The sequence below is a fragment of the Ylistrum balloti genome, unplaced genomic scaffold, assembly GCF_031769215.1.
Source record: "Ylistrum balloti isolate Yb309-2 unplaced genomic scaffold, AGI_CSIRO_Ybal_v1 Utg369712, whole genome shotgun sequence".
Lineage (NCBI taxonomy): Eukaryota > Metazoa > Mollusca > Bivalvia > Pectinida > Pectinidae > Ylistrum > Ylistrum balloti.
The window spans coordinates 667,650-692,886 of record NW_026781937.1 but is presented as its reverse complement, the minus strand read 5'-3'; the positions used below and the strand labels follow the sequence as shown (position 1 = coordinate 692,886).

The 25,237-nt window shown below is 34.6% G+C and overlaps 1 pseudogene; it reads right to left on the bottom strand.

Moving 5' to 3' along the window:
- Positions 1 to 1,702: 1,702 nt before the first annotated feature.
- On the bottom strand, positions 1,703 to 24,878 carry LOC132565317 (uncharacterized; annotated as a pseudogene).
- Between the last annotated feature and the right edge of the window lie 359 nt (positions 24,879 to 25,237).

Below are 25,237 nucleotides of genomic sequence, written 5' to 3'. Positions count from 1 at the left end.
AACAATGACAATTTGACTGCAAAAAAACTGGATTGCCTGAATATAAGCAATTTTATTTCTGACAATCTCTATAACACCTCAAATATTACTATAACACAGTTGTAATGGTACCAGTGTGTTTTGTATGTGGGTAAAGTAAAAGTAATTTCAAATTAATCGGACATAATTAATATCAGATATGTTATGCAATAATCTATTTTATTATGCCTTGTCCTTGTGCATCCAGTGATTCTTTTTCAATTATGCAAATTGTGAAAGTGTGTATAAGGTTATAATAAAAACTTTTAAAAAAAGACATGGAAATGATACATAAATTGAAAAAAAAATGTATATACAGATCTTCATCTCTTGCCGAAATATCTTTGCCCAAATAGTGCTTTTCTTTTCATGTCATGTTCTCGCATATATGCCTACATGTATTCAAACTGATTTGATGATGGCCTTATTTTAGAAAATGCAGTAAAATAGCTTCCCTGGTGTTTGTTTAAACATTGCTTGTTTCAAACAAACAAATAAACAAAATTCTTCAATGGTAATTCTGAATAATATGCTGATAGAACAATGAGTCATCTTAAGTATAACCAATAAAAACTATGTTTTTCAACAAATCTAATTTTCAAAGTTTTACAAAAACATTCACAGCAAAATGTACGTAATGTTGGCAGATAACATGAAACAGACTATAGTTTTCTCAAATAATTTCATTGTCTTGAATATAGCAAAACAAATCTAATTTTCAAAATTTTACAAAAACATTCACAGCAAAATGTACGTAATGTTGGCAGATAACATGAAACAGACTATAGTTTTCTCAAATAATTTCATTGTCTTGAATATAGCAAAACAAATCTAATTTTCAAAGTTTTACAAAAACATTCACAGCAAAATGTATGTAATTTTGGCAGATAACATGAAACAGACTATGGATTTCTAAAATAATTTCATTGTCTTGAATAAAGCAAAAACTATTCAAATAAAGAATGCCTCAAAATGAGATCTTTTACAGTAACCAACCAGTATTTTTCTTCCAAAAAAAAGGAAGTTATAACTCTAAGAAAAATTTGATACGTCATATTTTCCTTTACCATAATCAAAATTGTTATACTACCTTATAAGTTTTGTCTTGATGTTTCTGGTTTCCATAGTAACCTCTCATAAATAATAAAAATTTCCTTGTAAAGAACCCAGAAGTATAAAATTATGACAACAGAGAAATTCCGGTATGTAAATGATTTATAACGTTATAGCTTAAACAGCAGCACATATTTTTTTATACTAAATTAATTGTATCACAAATTTCATTTCAATAAATAAATTATTCAACACTCCTTATGTAGAACATTGTGGTAGTGTTTCTTCTGTTTTAGAATAACTAGAATTCATTGGAGTCCAACATCATTTAATTTTTAACATGACTATTGGTATATATGTTACATTCATGTCAATTTCAAGTTAAAAATAAAACATATACAATACATTTTGATATCTTACAAACAGTGCTTCAATTGGAAAAGTATTGGTACACAGCCAATATTTTATTTATTTCAATGTTTAAAAAGTAATATTGTTTTAATATCATTTCAAGTTGAAATGACAATGTTATGATTATGTTAACATTAATTTTTTTTTCTAATTAGAAATATTTTAAAGTTTTAACATCATTAATGTTATATCAACCTAAAAGTTTGTCAAATTTAAAAAAAACAATGTTAGATTTTAACATCATTTTCGCGTTATGTAAGTATACATATATGAAAGCAATTTAGCATAACAAGCATTGAATACTGAAACATGTATGAAAAGTCGCTACAGTACTACTGACTAAATAAATATTACTGTTATGAATTACCCTTCAGTTAGTTAAGCCATGGAACAGCTGGCAGTGAATGGAATAAAGCAGATTTGTCTTGTTCTTAACAAACTACTTCATCATTGAATTTTACAGAAAAAATCTGGATTTCCTATAAAATAATTAATCACTGTGTTTTTCAACTACATGTATTCAAAATTTCGTTGTTTTACCCAATGTTTCCAGAAAAATGGGCATAATTTTGGCAAATAACATGAAACAGTTAATCTTATTGTTTCAAGTATAACAAAAACTGGAATGCCTCAAAAATTACAATCTTTACAGTAACCAACCTGTATTTGCCTGTGGAAAACCAAGGGAGAAAACGTGAAGAAAAATCTTATACGTCATGTCCTTCTTACCATCATCAACACTGCCTGTTGTGTAATACTACCAGCAGAATCTCATATGTTTTGTCTGGATGTTTTTGGTAAATGAAAAAAAAAAGTTTTTGATAAAGCAATGTATTACTATTGCGAATTACCCTGACATAAGCCATGAAACAGCTGGCAGTGAATGGATTACCTTACCATCCATAAAACTCCATAAAGCATTTTGCACTGCCCTAACATAATACTTCATAATTGAATTTTACATGTTTTTCACAAAACTAATTTATTTCTAAAATACAGATTTGGATTTTTTTTCTCTTAAAAATGGGACTCAAATATTTTACAATTCATCCACTATTTGAAAAGATGACATCGATACGAATGAAATGTTCCCAAAAATACTAAAAAAAACTGAATTTGACAACAATATATCACTTTATTATTTTCTGGTTTCAAATCATTTTCAGGTTTCCTGAAGCCAGCAATGCTTCATTTCCAGCATCAATATCACCAGGCAAAGTCTCTCCCAATACCCATCTCAAGGCGTAGACTCCTTAGTTTGACATCCATATCTATCGCTTCTGTTGTAAGGGAACTGCCATCTGCTACATCAGTCTGTTGAGTAGATGCACAAGATCAATATGTTTTCTGTAAAATCGTTAATTTTCACAGGAAATTCATTTTCTATGATTTCGTGGATACCGTTTATCCATGAATTCATAAGCCCAGGAACTTAACTTAGGTAGTTTTATTGTATTAAATTTCTCCTTAAAAATCAAGTATCCAGGAAAGAGTATTGTTTAGAAAAACCATGAAAAATCAGCACCACAAAAATAGATCATGTTGCAGTATGTGAGTAAAAATTTACAGGAGTTCTAGAAGGATAAAAAAAATCATGGTACAACTTCATTTACTTTTCTGTATAAGAAAATCATAAAATCCCAATTTTTCATCAGGTGCATCTGACAGGCGATATAGGATACTTTTTAAGTCCTGTGATACAATTACCTGTTTTCCAGTGAAATCCATTGTACTATGTCCTTGGCTATGTACTGACTGGTAGACATCAAAAGGAGGAAATAGGATGGGTATCACCTCCTGCATCACCTTGTCAAGATCTGAAGTAAGAATATTGGGTCAATAATTCATAAAATCTACCCACTCCCACAACAGCTGTATCACTTTGTCAAGATCTGAAGTTAGAATATTGAGTCAATTATTCATAATCAACCCACTCCCACAACAGCTGTATCACCATGTCAAGATCTGAAGTTAGAATACTGAGTCAATTATTCATAAAATCTTCCCACTCCCACAACAGCTGAACACCTTGTCAAGATCTGAAGTTAGAATACTGAGTCAATAATTCCAAGAAATCAACCCACTCCCACAACAGCTGTATCACTTTGTCAAGATCTGAAGTTAGAATACTGAGTCAATAATTCCTAGAAATCAACCCACTCCCACAACAGCTGTATCACTTTGTCAAGATCTGAAGTTAGAATATCGAGTCAATAATTCCTAGAAATCAACCCACTCCCACAACAGCTGAACACCTTGTCAAGATCTGAAGTTAGAATACTGAGTCAATTATTCATAAAATCTTCCCACTCCCACAACAGCTGTATCACTTTGTCAAGATCTGAAGTTAGAATACTGAGTCAATAATTCCTAGAAATCAACCCACTCCCACAACAGCTGTATCACTTTGTCAAGATCTGAAGTTAGAATATTGTGTCAATAATTCCTAGAAATCAACCCACTCCCACAACAGCTGCATCACCTTGTCAAGATCTGTAGTTAGAATATTGAGTCAATAATTCCTAGAAATCAACCCACTCCCACAACAGCTGTATCACCTTGTCAAGATCTGAAGTTAGAATACTGAGTCAATTATTCATAAAATCTTCCCACTCCCACAACAGCTGGATCACTTTGTCAAGATCTGAAGTTAGAATACCGAGTCAATAATTCCTAGAAATCAACCCACTCCCACAACAGCTGTATCACCATGTCAAGATCTGAAGTTAGAATATTATGTCAATAATTCCTAGAAATCAACCCACTCCCACAACAGCTGTATCACTTTGTCAAGATCTGAAGTTAGAATACTGAGTCAATAATTCCTAGAAATCAACCCACTCCCACAACAGCTGTATCACCATGTCAAGATCTGAAGTTAGAATACTGAGTCAATAATTCCTAGAAATCAACCCACTCCCACAACAGCTGTATCACTTTGTCAAGATCTGAAGTTAGAATACTGAGTCAATTATTCATAAAATCTTCCCACTCCCACAACAGCTGGATCACTTTGTCAAGATCTGAAGTTAGAATACCGAGGTGGGAGGAGGCCAATGCTGGGTTGTCGGCATGAGCCCGGCATTAGCCCCCCTATTATTTAAATGACAAGTTGAAAATTATAAAAGGATGATACAAAGTGACATAATTTGCAAGAAAATCTTCAAAATGAACAAGAGGCACATTGGGCCTTAATTGCTCACCTAATTTTGTTTGGCTGAAATTGCTTCATTAATCTACAGGGAATGAATTCCAAATATCCAAGTACACAAAACAAAACATACCTATTTTCCTATTTGACCCCAGCCCTCTGTCCTTAGGGGTCAGCTAAACGATTCATACATCAGACCAAATCATTCCTACTTGAGCTGTAGGATTTGAAAGAATTTACTCTTTTTCCAATATTGGGCTCTACCCCTCCCATCCCAGGGGGCTGAGACCCATTGTTTATAAAAATTGATCCCCTTTATCCAACCATGCTTCAGACCAAATTTTAACAAAAAAACAATCATTCCTAAAGCAGGAGTAGGATTTCAAGGGATTTGCTCTATTTCCTGTAATGCTATTTCCTGTAATGGGCTCTCCCACCCTAGGGGGCCAAGACCTACAGTTTATACAAAATTGATTTCCCTTTACCCAAGAATGCTTCAGACCAAATTTTGTTAAAATCCAATCCTACATTCATTTATACAGGAAGAGTAGGATTTTTAAAGAGCCTGCTCTACTTTCCTTAGTGGGCCCTGCTCTTCCCATCAAAGTAGGCAAAGACTCACCATAAATCTAATATTTGTTACACTTTCTCTGAGGATGCTCCTGCCAAAAATTTAGTTAAAATCTGCCCAGTTGTTCATGACTAAAAACGATTTTTAGAAAAAGTTGATAGACAGACTGACTGATACCGAATGCTGAAGTATATAAGTAAAAACACTTGGCCCTTGTCTATTTGATATACATACCCAGTCTATTGTCTTCATGTTTAAGCATATCAGACATGAGTTGTACAATTCTTTTGAAGTAAGAGCATAAATGTTTCACTGGATCAACATAGAACTTGACAATATACACTGAAATACCTACCTATTTTTTCCATTTTCTTTTCAACATCTTTCACAATATTTTGTGTTTCTGATTCAGCTACAATGCGTAGGGTACTGTCAACCAAACTGAACAACTCTACCCTCTCAGAACGGCTAAGCTGAAAGATATCTGCAGCCTGTTGATGTAAAAATCAGCACAATTTATTTCAAGTAACACTGCAAACATTAGGACACACCATCCTCCGTACCAGTAGTAGTGAAATATCAGGACTAAGGGTCTTCTACGACATGTGAAGATGATTTTTATACTTTTAACATATCTAACTTCTGTGACCTTTAAAATATGCCAAGGTCATTCATATGAGAGCTGCATGCCTCATCCCAGGCACTGTAAAATCATTTATTTTGATGTTTTTTTTATTTTAATTGATTTTGGAGCTAGTTTTAATCCACAAATTCACCATTAGCATAAAGTAGATATATCGAGCTATACAAGTGTCCATGAAATATTGACTGAAAAATACATGAAAATAATCCCCTCAAAGATATAGCATTTAATAGTAGCTCTTGGCTAAATATCAGTGCCCACTACTGCACTACCACACGTACTGACCATGAAAATGCCACTGATACAACCCATTAATTCATTCCCATTAAATCAATATTTTAGTTGACATAATTTTAAATAATGATTTGAATTCAAGTGATTTTAAAACATTTATTGGATTTTCATGGTTTTTTACGCAGATTATTAAAATATCTTTTACAAAAGTTAATGACACAAATTAATGGTTTATGGTTAATTTACAATATATTAATGGGAAATTAATTGATTTTATGTGTAGAAGTGCTCTCAGTCAACTATTAGAAGTTCATCCTAGCTCTTATTGACTAAACATTTTAGTTCCCATTACAAACGAAAATAAACATTTGATTTTGATCTTAATCTGACAGACACTTCATCAGAAAAATTTGAAAATATCTTTTGCCAGACAGCAGATGATGCAGGCTGGACAAAAGTCATTCTTTTCCAAAACTTCTCCACTTAAAAGAGAAATATAAAGTTCCCTTGGTCATTTAGATTTTCAAAGATGTTTTTTAATCATACCGGTATTTCAAAATTGAACTGTGAACTTGAATATGTGTCAGGGTGATTACATTCCCTAAATTACTTAGTAGTAGCAAAAAGACATGACCTTTTAACCTTACGGTCCCTCTTTACATGAATATGGATCAAGCTAAGTGTTTGTAAATTTTGAAGTTTACAATACTACCAGCGACTTATGTCCATATTTTATGGCAAGTGGCCTTTTCATCCTAAAGTGAAAGTGTCTTATAGCATTGTGTAGTGTAGTGAACATTTGTTATTTCAAATCTTCATCAGAATATAGCATTACTATTTGCAGGTTTGTCACTTGACTCTGCACTTTCTTTACATACCATATATACCAGTTTACAAGCTGCACCAGAATATAGGCTGCAGAGCCAATTTCATGGATTTTTAAAATTTTGTCCACATATTAACCACACCAAAATATAAGCTGCACTCTTTTCTTACAATATGGTACTATATTGATCTAAGTTAGATGATATAACTGACAATAGATGGCAATTTATAACAATTATCAGTGAAATATTTAATTGTTTGCAAAAGCATGAGTAGTTAATGAGAAACTCACAAAAAATGCAAATCAAGCTTGCTACAATTTTTTTTTTCATCCTCTAGATTTTTTGTTCTTGTCATATATAATGAAGCTGCATTGGCATATAAGCCACATGCCCGTTCCAAAAGGAAAAATGTTGTGACTGATGATCAGCACAAAATTGTAGAACATTCAGAACAAGAGGCAAAGATATATCCATTGGGAAATAACCAATGTTATGCTAAAAAATGAAATCTTTCTATGAAAACTAGAAAATGTATGTAAGACATGAATGCCCCCGCCCCCGCCCCGCCCCCCCCACCCCACCCCACCCCCGTCCATAAATGGCGGGGGCATAATTACAGTATAGTCTGAAAAACATATTCCTCCCCAGGAAGAAATGTGAGACTCATTTTGATACAGCACCATAAGATGCTTCCAATCAAGAAGAGCATTTGATTATATCTTATCTGGGTCTTGAGAAGAAGATTTTTGAAATTTGGCCCCTTTTGGCCCCACCCATCAGCCCCTGGGGGTCAGTCAAGATTAAAATTGGCATACCATCAAGCTGTCAGCTTTCACTCATAATTCTAATCAAGTTTGAAATATTTCCAATGGAAATTAAGCAAATTATGCTCAAAACTCTAGTTTTCCTGTGTAAACTATAGTAAACTTTACCCTCTCCCCAAGTGTAAATATGATATCCTGGGCCATGAAATTCACAATTTTGGTAAAGCACCTTAAGATGCTTCCATTCATGAAGGGTATATGATTCTACCATATCTACGAGTTGAGAAGAAGATATTTGAAATTTAAGTCAATTTGAACTCTTTTGACCCTGCCCCTCAGGCCCCTGGTGGGTGGGGAAAATATAATTCAAAAATTTTTTTCATCTTACGGCAGAGAAGGTTTTTGCAAAATTTTATTGAATCGGGTCAGGCATTTTTGAGAAGTCGAAAGTGTTAAATTGTTGAAAGACACATGACACATATATTCAAAATATAAAGCTAATTTCTATTTCGACTTAAAGTTGTGTGTAGTAGTGTTACCTTGATGATAACAAAATGTTTATCAATAGTCCATACCTCACCGAGGTCAGATTTCCATGTGCCAGTCTCGTCCAGATCTCTAGAGCTGCCAAATTCCTGCCCTGCATAAAGAGCTGTAAATTTGCGGACAGACTCTCTGATGTCTGATCGAAAGCCCTGTAAACCTCCCTCCTCATCCAGTTTAGAAGCTAACCCAAAATCCACAATGCGAACTTTGATGGAGCAGTCGGCTTCTTTCTGGAGAAGAATATTTCCAGCTGACAATGCAAAATAAAGTTCAAGGTCACAAATCAGGTACAATTAATAATTTATTTTCTGTTTTACAATCTTAACGGCTGGTCAACACCTAAAAGGTCATTAGGGCCATCAACCAGTGAAAGACACAACATTAAATTCAAGTACATAATCTGGCAGTGAGCCAATGTCTTGTAATAAGCCCACCTATATCTATTTTCATGGTAGAATTTATGTAACAGAGATAATTATTTATTCAAAGCCTCTGCTTGGATGATGACCCAGGACCCCTAACATACTAATCTAATGCTCAACCAATCAAACGTAAGAGATCTTACTTCTCTCTAGTCCAGCAGTATATCCCAGTTTGTATTTACCTCGGTTACATACTTCCTCCCTAGGAATAGCCCTTCCTCCAGGTGGGAGGCAGTGTAATAGAGGTCATTACTTATTTCAATGTCTTTGTTAAGATTTGAACCCGGGACCCCTGGCTTACTAGTCTGACACTGAACTGATTGTTCTAAAGAGAACTTCTCTCTAGCTGAGTGGTATACTGTGGATAGTATTTACATTTAAACAAATACTGTCTGATTAGATTTCTGTAATATAAGCCCACCTCCTTACTTTGAGACAGTAGTAATGATAAAAATTCAAAGAAACTGAAATATACAAACAGATTTCAAACATGGCATCCGAGAACAAACATGTAATTAACACAATCTAGAACACTCTCTGTGTTGCTGTTAAAAACACATTATCAGTAACTATCCTTCAATATAAAGTCTGAAATATGTAGTTTTGAAATAAGCATGTAAAATATTCCAAAAAATATACATATCTGATTCTCTCTGTTCTCACTATGATTAATTAAAAATTTCAAAAAAAAATTCAACTACACAAATCTATGGGTCCAAACAGCAATTTCCATGCCAACAGAGTAAATCTCAAAAAGTCACTGACAACACTGTCTGTACCAACTAACCACATGAATCTCTATGTGTCAGTGCAGTGAAACACAGATTATGATGTATCTTATAACAGCTGATAATGTAAATTTCTATGTGTCCGTGACAACACAAACCGTGCCATGTCCATATCAACTAACCATGGAAACTTCTATGTGTCCATGACAACACAAACCGTGCCATGTCCATATCAACTAACAATGGAGATTTCTATGTGTCCGTAACAACACAAATCATGCATTGTCATTATCAACTAACCATGGAAATTTCTATGTGTCCGTAACAACACAAATCATGCATTGTCATTATCAACTAACCATGGAAATTTCTATGTGTCCGTAACAACACAAATCATGCATTGTCATTATCAACTAACCATGGAAATTTCTATGTGTCCGTAACAACACAAATCATGCATTGTCATTATCAACTAACCATGGAAATTTCCATGTGTCCATGGCAACACAAACCATTTATTGTCCATATCAACTAACCATGTAGATTTCTATGTGTCCGTGACAACACAAACCGTTTATTGTCCATATCAACTAACCATGGAGATTTCTATGTGTCCATGACAACACAAACCGTGCCATGTCCATATCAACTAACCATGGAAATGTCTATGTTTCCATGACAACAGAAACCGTGCATTGTCCATATCAACTAACCATGGAAATGTCTATGTTTCCATGACAACAGAAACCGTGCCATGTCCATATCAACTAACCATGGAAATGTCTATGTTTCCATGACAACAGAAACCATGCCATGTCCATATCAACTAACCATGTAGATTTCTATGTGTCCGTGACAACACAAACCGTGCATTGTCCATATCAACTAACCATGGAGATTTCTATGTGTCCGTGACAACACAAACCTTGCCATGTCCATATCAACTAACCATGGAAATTCCTATGTGTCCGTGACAACACAAACCTTGCCATGTCCATATCAACTAACCATGGAAATTCCTATGTGTCCATGACAACTCAAACCGTGCCATGTCCATATCAACTAACCATGTAGATTTCTATGTGTCCGTGACAACACAAACCGTGCATTGTCCATATCAACTAACCATGTAGATTTCTATGTGTCCGTGACAACACAAACCGTTTATTGTCCATATCAACTAACCATGTAGATTTCTATGTGTCCGTGACAACACAAACCGTTTATTGTCCATATCAACTAACCATGGAAATGTCTATGTTTCCATGACAACAGAAACTGTGCCATGTCCATATCAACTAACCATGTAGATTTCTATGTGTCCGTGACAACACAAACCGTTTATTGTCCATATCAACTAACCATGGAGATTTCTATGTGTCCATGACAACACAAACCTTGCCATGTCCATATCAACTAACCATGGAAATTCCTATGTGTCCATGACAACTCAAACCGTGCCATGTCCATATCAACTAACCATGTAGATTTCTATGTGTCCGTGACAACACAAACCGTTTATTGTCCATATCAACTAACCATGGAGATTTCTATATGTCCATGACAACACAAACCTTGCCATGTCCATATCAACTAACCATGGAAATTCCTATGTGTCCATGACAACTCAAACCGTGCCATGTCCATATCAACTAACCATGGAAATTCCTATGTGTCCATGACAACTCAAACCGTGCCATGTCCATATCAACTAACCATGTAGATTTCTATGTGTCCATGACAACACAAACCGTGCCATGTCAATATCAACTAACCATGGAAATGTCTATGTTTCCATGACAACAGAAACCGTGCCATGTCCATATCAACTAACCATGTAGATTTCTATGTGTCCGTGACAACACAAACCGTGCCATGTCCATATCAACTAACCATGGAAATTCCTATGTGTCCGTGACAACACAAACCTTGCCATGTCCATATCAACTAACCATGGAAATTCCTATGTGTCTGTGACAACACAAACCTTGCCATGTCCATATCAACTAACCATGGAAATTCCTATGTGTCCGTGACAACACAAACCTTGCCATGTCCATATCAACTATCCATGGAAATGTCTATGTGTCCATGACAACACAAACCGTGCCATGTCCATATCAACTAACCATGTAAATCTCTATGAGTCCAGTTATTCTCATGCATCTTCCGGACAGCAGATAACACTCCATGGAAAACACATAGAGAGAACGGTCGGACAAGTGCAGGGTTCGTTGATCTAATGGTATCCATGTGTGAATCAATGACATCTCTCAAAGTGACCACTGTAAGGAAAGGAGCATAGTGTTATATATTGCTCAAGAACAACCTAAGAGCAGACTAATGCTATCAAAGATGCTGTGTAGATAAAAGGACTTTTGTGGATAGAAGAATTCCCATCTATACTTTGCACTAAATATTCAAAACAAAGTTTTGACAAACATTATTAAATTAAGTCTATCTCAGAAGGTGACTGATTTCAGATGCATTTTATCTTTATCCCAGAATCTGTTATAATCATTTTATTTCCAATCATAATATGTATTTTTTACCATTTTCTAACTTTTCCATATGGATATGGACCTTGTTGCCTTTGATTCTGAAGAGGTAGAGTTTTGGGGCAACTCCAGTCTCATTAAGATCAACCCATGCTTGGATTTCTTCTTTGCGAAAAACTGATATCATAATCTACAAAAATAAAAAGTGTCAGTGAGACTAATGAACGGTTCCCAAAAATAACTTAATTGGACACAAAATTTAAACAAAGTGCAATAATTCTGTAATTAAGGGGTTGCAGGTCCTGTATTTGGTATACTGGATTGGTTGATACATTTTCCATCCCCGTGACTCTTCCTGTTGCCCAGCATCGTCTCTCCAACAAACACCAGTGTTCTGGCCATGTGAATACATGACACATCCTCTTAGTATGATCAATGCATACACTAAGATTCATTATTTAATTTTAATACAAGCAAAGCCATACTGTGGACAAGTATTTTTTAAAAAAAGGGCAATAACTCTGTAATTGATAGGTCAAGGGTACTGAATTTGGTATATTGTACATTGTCTTAGTATGATCAAAGTATCCACAAAGTTTCATTATCCTAGCTTGAATACAAGCAAGGTTTTTGCTCCAGATACAAAATTTTAACAAAGGGCAATAACTCTGTAATTAAGGGGTTGCAGGCCCTGAATTTTGTTCACTGCTCATTGTCTTAAAATTATCAATGTAATCACCAAGATTCATTATTCTAGATCCATTCCCTTCTTTTCTCTTCTCTCCTCTGTTTTTGCTCTTAATGATAAGGCATGTGAACATTCCTTTGTTGAAACAGCATTGATAATATTTACCTTCCAAATCCAAAATGGCTGCCTGGAAGCAATTTTGTTTCTTCTGATCAGTTCCAAAATCAAGTGAGCACAAGGAGAGACCAAAGGGAACATGCACATGAAATCTGAGATTTATCCATTCAGTACCAAGATGGCTGCTTGTCAGCCATTTTGTTTTTCTAATCAGTCTCTAAATTCCATTGGTATAATTAGTGCCAAAAATGAACCTATCAATGAAATTTATAAGAGATCCATCCAAAAAACAGGGGAAGTATCAAAACATTATAATTTGATAAAGAATTGTAATAAATATTATCAAATTTATATACCTGTTACCTGGAATGAAAATCTTATCTTTTTCAATTTGATTTAATACTAAAACAATGTTTTCTTATAACCTATTTAATGTGATTCATCTAAATTATTTCTCATTCTTAAATCCGTAATTATGCTCAAGCAAAATTTGTGTTTGATTGAAATATTTTTCTAAATTACTCCATAGGTATTTTCAAAGAATTTGTGAACGATTAAAGATCCTATAAGATAAATGTTCTTGAAGTCTAGTCTGTTTTCCCTTTTAATCTTTATTTTATTAAAGGATATAAGTATGAGACTAATAAGACAGTATTTTGGGTTTTGTGGTTTTTTCCCCACAAACTTGGTTTCATAGCCCAGAAAGTTGAGTTTTTACCCCTAGGAACTTCTTGCATTATGTATTATGTTAAATTTATTGCTTAAATATCTGATTTGTAGCACACCCACACAGAAAGTGTATACAGTCCAACACAAGACAATAATGGTGACAAGCCACAACCTACCATCTTTTGAGCATGCTCAGTTTCCGTCTTTTTGTCTTGAAGCACAAATATATCACCTGCTGTGTTGCCTGTACCTAAAATTTCCTGAGTTTTCTCAAATATACAATGTTCTTCACATGTCATCAACATTGAAAGTGCACATATACCAAATCTATTTAACAAAATTGGAAACTAACATTGGTTTTTACTACTGATGAATTCATTGTTTACCATTCTACAATCCATTGTTTATCATTCTACAATCCATTGTTTATCATTCTACAATCCATTGTTTATCATTCTACATCCCATTGTTTATCATTCTACATCCCATTGTTTATCATTCTACAATCCATTGTTTATCATTCTACAATCCATTGTTTATCATTCTACAATCCATTGTTTACCATTCTACAATCCATTGTTTATCATTCTACAATCCATTGTTTATCATTCTACAATCCATTGTTTATCATTCTACAATCCATTGTTTATCATTCTACAATCCATTGTTTATCATTCTACAATCCATTGTTTATCCATTCTACAATCCATTGTTTATCATTCTACAATCCATTGTTTATCATTCTACAATCCATTGTTTATCATTCTACAATCCATTGTTTATCATTCTACAATCCATTGTTTATCATTCTACAATCCATTGTTTATCATTCTACAATCCATTGTTTACCATTAAACAATCCATTGTTTATCATTCTACAATCCATTGTTTATCATTCTACAATCCATTGTTTATCATTCTACAATCCATTGTTTATCATTCTACAATCCATTGTTTACCATTCTACAATCCCATTGTTTATCATTCTACAATCCATTGTTTATCATTCTACAGTCCATTGTTTATCATTCTACAATCCATTGTTTACCATTCATTGTTTATCATTCTACATTCTACAATCCATTGTTTACCATTCTACAATCCATTGTTTATCATTCTACATCCCATTGTTTACCATTCTACATTCTATTGTTTATCATTCTACAATCCATTGTTTATCATTCTACAATCCCATTGTTTATCATTCTACAATCCATTGTTTATCATTCTACAATCCATTGTTTATCATTCTACAGTCCATTGTTTACCATTCTACAATCCCATTGTTTATCATTCTACAATCCATTGTTTATCATTCTACAATCATTCTACAGTCCATTGTTTACCATTCTACAATCCCATTGTTTATCATTCTACAATCCATTGTTTATCATTCTACAGTCCATTGTTTATCATTCTACATCCCATTGTTTATCATTCTACAATCCATTGTTTATCATTCTACATCCCATTGTTTATCATTCTACAATCCATTGGTTATAATTCTACATCCCATTGTTTATCATTCTACAATCCATTGTTTATCATTCTACAATCCATTGTTTATAATTCTACATCCCATTGTTTATCATTCTACAATCCATTGTTTATCATTCTACAATCCATTGTTTATCATTCTACAATCCATTGTTTATCATTCTACAATCCATTGTTTATCATTCTACAATCCCATTGTTTATCATTCTACAATCCATTGTTTACCATTCTACAATCCCATTGTTTATCATTCTACATCCCATTGTTTATCATTCTACAATCCATTGTTTATCATTCTACAATCCATTGTTTATCATTCTACAATCCATTGTTTACCATTCTACAATCCATTGTTTATCATTCTACATCCCATTGTTTATAATTCTACATCCCATTGTTTACCATTCTACAATCCATTGTTTACCATTCTACAATCCATTGTTTATCATTCTACAATCCATTGTTTACCATTCTACAATCCATTGTTTACCATTCTACATCCCATTGTTTATAATTCTACATCCCATTGTTTATCATTCTACAATCCATTGTTTACCATTCTACAATCCATTGTTTACCATTCTACAATCCCATTGTTTATCATTCTACATCCCATTGTTTATCATTCTACATCCCATTGTTTATCATTCTACAATCCATTGTTTATCATTCTACAATCCATTGTTTATCATTCTACAATCCATTGTTTATCATTCTACATCCCATTGTTTATCATTCTACAATCCATTGTTTATCATTCTACAATCCATTGTTTATCATTCTACATTCCATTGTTTATCATTCTACATCCCATTGTTTATCATTCTACATCCCATTGTTTATCATTCTACAATCCATTGTTTACCATTCTACAATCCCATTGTTTATCATTCTACAATCCATTGTTTATCATTCTACAATCCATTGTTTATCATTCTACAATCCATTGTTTATCATTCTACAATCCATTGTTTGCCATTCTACATCCCATTGTTTATCATTCTACAATCCATTGTTTATCATTCTACAATCCATTGTTTACCATTCTACAATCCCATTGTTTATCATTCTACAATCCATTGTTTACCATTCTACAATCCCATTGTTTATCATTCTACATCCCATTGTTTATCATTCTACATCCCATTGTTTATCATTCTACATCCCATTGTTTATCATTCTACATCCCATTGTTTATCATTCTACATCCCATTGTTTATCATTCTACAATCCATTGTTTACCATTCTACAATCCATTGTTTACCATTCTACAATCCATTGTTTACCATTCTACAATCCATTGTTTACCATTCTACAATCCATCGTTTACCTTTGAACTGTCTAGATTCACTCCAGATGGATTCTTATTTTTCTTCATGTAGTCAATAAGTTCTAAACAGGCATCAATTTTCTGCTGATGGTCCCCTGACCTAACAGTGGTTATAACATTGGCGTTGGATGGATCCCAATACAATGGTCTAAAACAATAAAAGTGACCATAGGGCAGCTACTTTAATAATCTGTATAACATGAAACATACAGGTCAGAACCCTCTTGGATACCAGAAAAATTTACATGCAATTATTTATTTTAAAGTCCTATTTGTCTCATTTTCTTTCTTACGGTTTGTCTGCAGCCAAGAAAACAACAAATATTTTGTACAGTAGTTTTTCAGTGTGGCCAACCACGTAACATTTGGTCTTAATCCTTAAAAATCAAGGTTGAAAAGTGTCATCAGGGAAAAACACCATCAAGCAGTAGCCGTCGTAAATGACGTATAGATAAATACCCTAGGTTTGTAATATTGAAGATTTTCTTGTCAAACAGTTTTCTTACATACCTTATCTATGTTAATCTTGTAAAAAGGTTGTCACTTATGAAACAAGCCTTTATCAATATCTTGTAAGAACTATTTAAAGAAAATTTGAATGTTTTAAAATTGTTAAGAACAAAAGAATTTGTTACTTCGTATTTTGATATTCTATCACTGGGCGGCCCTGCTGATCTGTTCCAATCTTAGCTGAAAAAAGGCAGAAGATAAATGAGATTATTAGAGAAATCTCCGACTTTATCCAACGCTGAATAAACAAAGAGTCATAAAGCGTAGCATTATACCTGTATAACAATTTGTGATGTAACTCAATTATGCACTGTTACTATCATCTGAAGATCTAATACATCAATTATCAATTAAATTTCCTTGCATCTCAACTTCAACATTATATATATATATATATGTACATGTAGGTGGACAATTTGGATAGTCTTATATATCAATCTATTAGTAAGAGTTTGTATCACAATGGAGATCCTGTGTTTGACTGTTGATATTTGAATACAGCTTGGTATTGTCCATGAACAAATTTATGAAATACAAGCCACAAAAAATTTGATGATAACAGAACAAAAATCAGTTATAAAATGTCCTAAATAACCAAAGGCACAACAAGGGCAATAACATACAGAAAGTTTTGTGGAGATGAGTGGAATGATTTCAAAGTGTAGCCCAGAAAAGAAAATGAACACAATTTTGTGTTTTTGACTATGTTTCCATGGTAACAGAAAAAATATCAAAAATGAAATGTCATCAATAAAAAAAGGCATAACTAGGGCACTAACTATGTATATAGAGAAAGTTTTGTAGAGTTAAGTTGAACAGCTTTGAAGTTAAAAGAAAAACCAATTGATGGACAGACATACAGACAGACCGATATTTTGCTCATTTCAGAGTGGATAACATAGCAAGCAGATAAGGAAATAGAATGGTTAAATCGACCCTGACTGGTATATATACCTTGATGACTGTGAAGAAGGTGGACGAGATGGTTAAATCGCCCTTGACTAGTAGGAGATAATCTCCCTTCGATTACATTTCCCTTGCTGTCAATTTGGTCTAAAACACAAAAATTTGTTATCTTGATCATACAATGTATATTGACATAATTTTAATATTTTTAGACAAATTGAAAAAACTGAAGTAAAGATAAAGTTTTATGTGCAGGAAATCTTAGAAATCTATACCAATATAAAAATGAAAGGATAAAATTTAATTTTTTATTATATATTACTAATAAGCCAATTTATTCCTGGCAAAAGCCCTGCGCACAGCTGATACCAAGAGTTCAGCTAAACTAAAAATGCCCTCAAAAATGTTAGCCACTATATTTGAAAATTATTTGATTCTCATGAACTAAATGTACTTAAAACTAATTCAGTTTAGTAAAATCTGATCTGTAGTTTTAGAGAATGGGTAGTTTTAATCACATATTGATGGTTGTCAGAACATTTAACAAAAGAATATTGTTAGAGAAGTAAAAAAGAGCTCTGAATACAGTTGTATTTCTCTGACAAAATTGTACTGAAAGATTACCATATGACGAAAGTATTCGTATATAAATAATATCTACATAGCAATGCCTCACCAGTTGAATCTTCCGTAGGCTGGCTTAGGGTTAAAGTTGAAGGGTCATCGGGACTAGGTTCTGTAAACTCTGTAGCCATGGCAAAAATCTTTACCAAGGTTGGGAGTTTTGACTAGAGGTCAAAGGTTACAGGAAATGACTAGATTAGTAAACATCAATCCGTACGGTGTACCTGCAAAACAAACAAAAACAATAACAAATTGTTGACAACTCAATATATAACTCTATATTGACTTTTAAAAACTCAATTTCGAACATCAGAATAATTCAGACTAACTACATCAAATGTTGCAACATTTGTTTAAAGATTGCATGGTTAGAATTCATATAGGAAGGAGTAATGAAAAACACCCTGTCCCCAGTGGGATTCGAACTAGCGACCCTTCGGTCTCTCGCCAGACAATCTGCCGCTTGACTAAAGGGAAATTTCCACTTGCTGAAGCTAGTAAGGTGACCTGTACTCTCAACTTCTTCAGAATTAATCAGTGGTTGTTGGAAAATTTAGGTTGTTGCCACAGAAAATACAAGAATGATCAAGGCAAAATGAATTCTCAAAATACATCAATCTGTCGTGTCTCAGCAGCTGTGAAATGATGAAAAGAATGCTTACAATTTTGTTTAATTCAAAATTTTCATTAACTGCTGGTTATCTCTAAACAGGGTATGCTGAATATGACCTTTAGAATGAGCAATAACAAAGCCGAAACCAGCTAAGACAGGTGAAATCATCCCTTAGATTCAAATATATAACAAAACATGCAACTCACCTCTTTATATCTGAGAAATATATGCAGCATCAAAAGAGAGCAATTAAACAGGATTGATCATGTATATGATAACAGTTCTCAGAGGTCATCAGGTACAATACCTATCATATCATACCTGTGATTTTTCCAACACTGAGCACATGATTTTTATATTATCTTTTTTTGACTATCTAGGACACTGTGTGAGGTTTATACAATGTTATCAGACCATAATCGACACTTGTAAAGGAACATGTGTACAGTACACAGAACGTAATTTGATCTTACAATGGTTGTGCAGTAATCACACATACACCATCTCGATCTAAACCATTCAGTATAAAAGAAAACTTCCTTATGACAAAGGACTATGCAACTAAATCTACCAATTCTACCAAATCTGGGATTTGTGGAAAAGATTTTGGAAGTTTCAATCAATTTTAATTTGACTCTATTTGGCTCCTCCCCTTAGGCCCCTGGGGTTGGGAACCATATCATTTACAATTTTGGTGCGTCTTTATCAGGAGAAGGTTTTTGTATAATTTCTGTGAAATTGAATTTTTTCAATAATTGATTCAAATCAATAAGGATTACAACCACTATCACTCTCTACTCCCCTGGAACCATCCTTGATACCCCAGGGGTTACAATCACCATCACTCTCTACACCCCTGGAACAATCCTTGATACCCCAGGGGTTACGATCACTATCACTCTCTACTCCCCTGGAACCATCCTTGATACCCCAGGGGTTACAATCACCATTACTCTCTACACCCCTGGAACCATCCTTGATACCCCAGGGACTACACTCACTATCACTCTCTACACCCCTGGAACAATCTTTGATACCCCAGGGGTTACGATCACTATCACTCTCTACCTCTGGAACAATCCTTGATACCCCAGGGGTTACGATCACTATCACTCTCTACTCCCCTGGAACCATCCTTGATACCCCAGGGGTTACAATCACCATTACTCTCTACACCCCTTATCATACCAGGGACTACACTCTATCACTCTCTACACCCCTGGAATACCCCAGGGGTTACGATCACTATCACTCTCTACCTCTGGAACCATCCTTGATACCACAGGGGTTACGATCACTATCACTCTCTACTTCCCTGGAACCATCCTTGATACCCCAGGGGTTACAATCACTATCACTCTCTACACCCCTGGAACCGTCCTCGATACTATAGGGGTTACGATCACTATCACTCTCTACACCCCTGGAACCATCCTTGATACCACAGGGGTTACGATCACTATCACTCTCTACTTCCCTGGAACCATCCTTGATACCCCAGGGGTTACAATCACCATCACTCTCTACACCCCTGGAACCATTCTTGATACCCCAGGGGTTACACTCACTATCACTCTCTACACCCCTGGAACCATCCTCGATACCCCAGGGGTTACAATCACCATCACTCTCTACACCCCTGGAACAATCCTTGATACCCCAGGGGTTACACTCACTATCACTCTCTACACCCCTGGAACCATCCTTGATACCCCAGGGGTTACACTCACTGTCGCTTAATACACCCCTGGAACCATTCTTGATACCCCAGGGGTTACACTCACTATCACTCTCTACACCCCTGGAACCATCCTCGATACCCCAGGGGTTACAATCACCATCACTCTCTACACCCCTGGAACAATCCTTGATACTCAAGGGGTTACCTTCACTCTCTACACCCCTCGAACCATCCTTGATACCCCAGAGGTTACAATCACCATCACCTCTACACCCCTCGAACCATCCTTGATACCCCAGGGGTTACACTCACTATCACTCTCTACACCCCTGGAACCATCCTTGATACCCCAGGGGTTACACTCACTGTCGTTTAATACACCCCTGGAACCATCCTTGATACCCCAGGGGTTATGCTCACTATCACTCTCTGGTAACATGTAGCATTCTTAACACCCATGCCTAAAATGTTCATATTTTATCCACTTAAAATCTTACTTAATATTCTGATTTCAAATTTGAAATATGTCCAATTTCGCTTCAAAACATTTTGGTTCCTTACAAAATATTCAGACAGGTGAAGCTTATACACTTATTATGTAATTATCATGTCGTAATTAGGTTTCAAGATGATGCAACATTAAATTTAGTATTTTAGAGATTTTACCAAGTAATAACCTCACAAACAATTATTTTATCAGAATATTTTAGACATTTCCTGAAATTAAGGTATTTATCAGTTATCAGTGTTCCAATAACTAAAAAACATGAACAAGAGGTCAAATTAATTTTTACATGGTCAACTGACCTGTCATTTGATTATAGTTCTATTTTTAGAAATATCTGGGACTAAACTGGGAACCCATATGTTAGCATTTACCATTATAAGGCATCAACATAAAACACATACAATATCATTCCATTACATACTGAGAACATTTCTAAGTTTTGGATATTTAGTCCTTTTGTACAGACTCAGTCCTTTTGCACCCCACCCCCACCTCACCCCCACATCCTCCCTGTTGTACAGACTTAGTCCTTTTGTGCCCCCCCCCCTACCTCACCCTCCCAAACCCTCACCCCCCCCCCCCTTCCTGTTGTACAGACTAACACTATATGTACTACTGAACTAGGGATGACACTTCTTATTGATTATGTAAATAAGGCAACAATGGGTTGATAAAATTTTGTTTGTAGAAGTTAGAAGTCAAACTGGAACTAATCAACAGCATTAACATCAAGAACAAATCATGCTATCAAGATTTTTTAAAGGACAAATAGAAACAGGAAAATTGTAATGACTTCCTTTTTTACCGGAATCTTTCATTCGGTTTTAAATTTTCTGCAAGGTAATATTTAACAATCTACTTCAGTATCACTGATGTTCAACAACACCTCTGTACCAGATTACTTTGTACATGAATCTACTATCCTCAGGTATAAATAACACATCCACGATTATTCCTCTTTAAAAGCTTAAGCTAAGTAATACACCTGAAATAATCCCGCGTTTTCACCACTAACCAAACACAGACACATACCCGATCTGTTCAGCTCTAAGTTACTGACATGCTTATATATAATAATTTATCTGTAGATACGATAAATTCCACATAAGAAAAACACACCTTGAAAAATTTAAACGATGGAGTTTTACCTGATAATCTTCCAGTATTGATTGAGAAAGATTAATGAGGAAACTTGGATCAGTTTACTTACCACAGTGTGCCAGGTGTCCATTACCTTAAGAATGCTTCGGGTATTTAGAAATGATCTGTACAAATACAGTAGTAATTATCTGGGTATAGGCTGCCTGTAAGCTTCCTACAATCAAGGAAATGGGGCACCAAAGGGGGCTCCTTGTTGCTGAATACACATTGTTTATCAACATTTACAAAGTAAATATCACTTAGTAAACAGGAAAGAATGACTTCATTTTTTTGTTATGCTAATCTACTCAAAAGCATACATTTCATCTTTGTTTGTATTTTTTGTTTAATACACAAATTTTACTATCCTTTCAGGGGCCCCAATTAGCTCAGTGACATAGCATCATGGTATTTTATATAAGGTGACCTTTGGTTTGAAAACTGGGAAGCATTGTTCAATACCTATGATGGTAGGTTATTTCTCTAGAAGCTGAGGGATAAACTGTATACGTTGATGGGGTTGTGTCCTTCAACAAGGCATTTTACTCTAATTGCTGTGAATGGCAGGTGACGGATCTCCTGTATGTTGTTCAGTGAGGTGACACTACTAGATACTACAAGTACATGGACACCCCACCTTAAAATGACCCTGGCTGTTTACAGGGTGAAAAACCAGCAAAAAAAAATTCTTTCTCTGTGCCTGACTTTTGCATGTTGTATTCCCCATACCATGACCATGATAGATTATACCAAAATTATTGCTCATGAAACCTGAAATTATCTAATACTTTTTGGGTTAATAAATCCCATCTGTTTATGTCATTGTTCAGGTAAATATAATACAGTACATAAACCCCAGATTAGGATACTTTATGAGGTCTGTAAGGTTTGCCTTAAACATGTGTTTCTATCACTTGAAAAATAATATATACTTACAAAATGTATCATACAAGGTCTCACAGGAACTTGATTTCCAACCCATATGAAATTTTATGAAACAAGCATTTTTATTTTTGCGAGTCTTAATGAGCAAAAATTTTAACTGTGAGACCAGTTTTTAAGTCATGACCACTTAATTATTTCAAATGTAATTAATCTCTTTAAGCTGATTCAGTGAACCGTGCTATTGCTTTAAATAACACTGTATAATGAGATAGTCAATGTTTATATATCTAATGTAATACGGGATCTATCTGTACCAACAACAAAAGATGTGCATGCGCAATGCTTCTATGTATGTAAAAATCCTCAAGTATATGTTTGAATGGGAAGGAATTCCTCTTAAGCTCATATAACCAAAGGTCATTTATGACTTAACAACTTCCGTCATATTACAACACCACCCATAATCAATGATGGTGGCTGTCTCATACACACATTAAATTAAATCCAACATCATTGTTCATGAACTGTTTATATTCTGTTTCACCAATTATACTGTGGTATACGCAGGTCAATTTAACATTCAACTTGTAAAATATAGTTCCTGATAAATGCTGGACTAGAGAGGACAGCTCAGAGTGATTTTCATAATACATTATAAGCTGTTACTCAACTTCTCGGTCTGTGTAGTGTCTGGTTTTTCTCTCATGTATGACTACATGAAAGATTTCAAAACATCGCAAATGTTCAAATGAGAAAAGATTTTCAGTAATCATTATCACTGAGTACTCAGAACTTAGCTGTCAATAACCTGTGGACATGACAACAGGTGCTTGACATAGAATTTATAACAGCTTTATCTGTCAACTGTCAAGCTTCTGCCAATCAGAAAATTTTTATTTCCCTCTAATGAAATTTAGGACCTTAGATTAAAGCAGTAGAACTTCATATTTTCTACCTTTCTACATGATTATCTTTTGTCCGATTTGATGTCATCACAAACAAAAATGAAAAAAATCATCATAAGACATCTTTTGACTAAATGGAAGGATGTGAAATAGTCATCTTTTCAGGCAATGACTTGAGAAAACAAGGAGAAATTACTTGGGCCACAAGCTACATACACAAGACTAAATGCCATGTTTATAGTACATGTTGAAGGGTTTGAATGTCTTTTGATAGCAAACTCAGGGGCATATATGCATGTTTGTTGGGGAGAGGGCTTGTCACTTTAGTAAACAAGTAGATCTACTAATCATACACAATACCACACAAGAATCCTCCCCAGGAAACATACTTATATACATGCATGCATCCGTGGCAGGTAGGAGGGAGTACATGTGATTTGTTTTTTATTAGTTGAGCTTGGTCTGTTGATATCTTATCACAACAGCCTTTGATTCAATTGATTCAGTTATACATTTGTAGTAATAGCCTCATGTACCAATTTGTATATCCCAATGTAATGTACATACTAAGATAAACGAAGTTAGAATGATGTTAAAGTCCTCTGTATTGCCTACGATTTCTGTATATCCCAATGTAATGTACATACTAAGACAAACGAAGTTAGAATGATGTTAACAGTCCTCTGTATTGTCTACAATTTCAAGAGTAACCTCCGTGTAAATGATGATAACGTTGACCCACATAGGCATCTAACAAACGTACTACATCTACAGTTTTCTACTACTGCTGCTGCATGCACTGCTGTGACTGAAGAAATCAAATCTTCCACGGTACATGCTTAATCAATAATGCTATCATAATAGTTATATACTTACTACTACATGTCTGAAACGTTTGTCAACAGCAGTAACGACCACCTTTCCTGACACACACTGTACTAAGCAGCAAGAATGTAGACCTAATCCTCTCCAGTTGTGGCGATAACGATATCGATGACGCCATTTTAAGATCATGTGACCACAGCGACTTTCTATTTTTACGTTTTGTTTAAAAGGAACTTTTATCGACAATTATTATTGGTGTTGACTCTGGGGCACAGTTTTAGTATTTAACTTCAAAATGTGATATGAAACATTCGAACTTGGGGTATCGATAATTTATTTAATGCTATCATAAGTAATTCCAATTCACCATATCCTAGTTCGATATATATAAATATGAGAAAGGCGCGGCATAGTTGACATTTTCTTTTGTCTATTGCATTGAATTTACCGTCTATTTAATCCCCTACTGCACT